General features: G+C 41.4%; 1 long non-coding RNA gene across 1 annotated transcript; it reads right to left on the bottom strand.

Annotated features, from left to right (window-relative positions):
- Positions 1-328: 328 nt before the first annotated feature.
- LOC122049131 lies at positions 329-1,973 on the bottom strand. Its single transcript, XR_006130847.1, has 3 exons — positions 1,368-1,973; positions 1,136-1,264; positions 329-389 (listed from the first exon to the last, which is right to left on the bottom strand). It is a non-coding gene; the product is annotated as an uncharacterized LOC122049131 (long non-coding RNA).
- Positions 1,974-2,251: the final 278 nt, after the last annotated feature.

Here is a 2,251-nt window from a genome sequence, read left to right as displayed (position 1 = left end):
AACATGCAAATGTAGGGTCAACCTGATGACTCCCAAAACACATACCAAGCTATATACAATCCACATTATGTACCCAATCAGCATGGTAATACTAACCGCCCGACAATCCCTACAAGACATACTCTACACGTGTAATCACAACAGAGTAGATATCAAGAGTGGAGACTGTATATGAATTAAATAGATCGTTCACAAAGGTCAAGCATAAGTATCATGCAGGAAAAACAGCAACCGATCAGGATAGAAGATAAAGCAGCCTAATTCATCCAATAATAACCATGCACTAAGTACAAGAAAAACTACATAGAGGCAAAGGAAGAAATACCCGCCTTGATCTGTCGATCGTGCCAAATAATCCCACGTCGAGACACTCGTCCCGAATCCAAGTCCTGCGATCACATAATATATATTTAGCTAATTACATAGGTAGCAAATAGCTAAATAAACTCCCCAATCTAATTAGGGAAAGCCCTAATCGAAGTAACTTACCTAATTCCTTAATTCAACTCCTTCTAGATCCAAACATAATCCACAATCTATTAATCAATCCAAAACTCACTAATCCAAACTCATCCTAAATCCACAACAACCTAACATCATCATCTACAACTAACCAAACCACCACATCAGACAATCCAACCAAAAAGCAATCCAATGATCTCAAGAATGATCACATAATAATCCACATCAACCAATCATCATATCCACAAATTTCAACCCAATATAAACCTCAATCAATCCAACACATACAAATAATGATCATGTATCCATTTACATAAATCATTCACCAAATAACCATCACAAATCAACTTATCACAACCAAATCCCAAATTCAAATCAATTAATTCATTTAACACCATCGTTTAATCTACATGTCATCTACTAACATCAAGAATCAATTCTACAATCCCTTAGAAAACCCAATAGAGTAGCACTCTAATAAGAAAACTAGTAGTACATCACTAGAAAAACACTTACCTTAAGATGAAGCAGCTAATCCAGTAGCTCACAACCCCATGACCCCTGTCCATAAGCTACAAGCACACACACACACCTATCCTCCCTAGAATAAATCCATAATCCAACCATACAGCAAATGATTTGCTTAAACCCTAATTCATAATACAAAACTCACCTCAATAGTCCCTTGCCTCCTCACCCGTGACCTCCACAGCTTCAAGAAGTGGAGAAGCAGTGATCGGTAGAAGAGAAATCTACCAATACCTTGATCCGATGCCTTCCTCCAATCCAGAACAAGAACAACCTCACAAAACAGCAAAACCCTTGAATCTATTAGAGTCCAGATCAAGAAGAACATCACAAAGAGGTAAGGTCTTTGAAATCACCCAATTTCGGATGAAGCTTACCTAGATTTGGTCCTTTCCAGGTGCCATCGCCTACTCCAATCCGGTTGATGAAGAGCAACCGATCACTCTCCAGCAAACGAATTGAAGAGGATGAATGAGAAGTTCAATTGGCTTGAGACGACGCGGATCTATGCCCCTCATTGAACCCTAATCGGATCTCCTGGACGGGGAAAAAGGACCAACCGAGGAAGCGATCACACCTCCAGAGATGGCTTGGACATCTTTAGTACCTTCAAGATCCGGTGAGGAGAGGTGATCGGAGACCTTGCGAGCTTGGCTCCGACGTCTCGTGGGTCGACGATCGACGAGGAGAAATCGAGAGAAAGGGGCTCGGGGCTCGGGAGAAAAGAGACTCGCGGCGAGGGAGAGAGAAAGGGGAGAGGTCGGGGCGGTAGCTTTCCTCCTCAACGATCAAGGGCTGCCTTGTGCCGGCGATCGGCGTCGCTTCCCGACGACTGGCGATGAAATCGGATCGCGAGGGAGGGGAGTCAGGGAAGAAGGGATCGGGGAAGGAAGTGAATCGGGAGAAAAATTTAAAGAAAATAAAACTTAGGTTTAAGTTAATTAACCTTAAGTTAAATCCTTAATCAACTCCCATTTAAATGGGTATCCCAAATAGGCTTCGCGGTACCCCGAATTCATCCCATCAAAACGGGTCATACGGACTCCGTTTAAATCCCAGAAAATTTCTAAAAATTCCTAAGAAATCCAATAAGATTTTTCGTCCAGTAATATTTATTATTTATTTTGCGATATCTTACATTCTCCCCCACTAATAAAAATTTGGTCCCCAAATTTACTGGTCAACTTAGGGACCCTCCTCCAAGGTAACTACCAATCAACATACTCATATGTCACTCATCCAAGTATCATAAACAAATCTC

The sequence above is a fragment of the Zingiber officinale genome, chromosome 2B, assembly GCF_018446385.1.
Source record: "Zingiber officinale cultivar Zhangliang chromosome 2B, Zo_v1.1, whole genome shotgun sequence".
Classification (NCBI taxonomy): Eukaryota; Viridiplantae; Streptophyta; class Magnoliopsida; order Zingiberales; family Zingiberaceae; genus Zingiber; species Zingiber officinale.
Note: the sequence above shows the minus strand (reverse complement) of the source record. Positions and strands in the feature narration are given on the sequence as shown.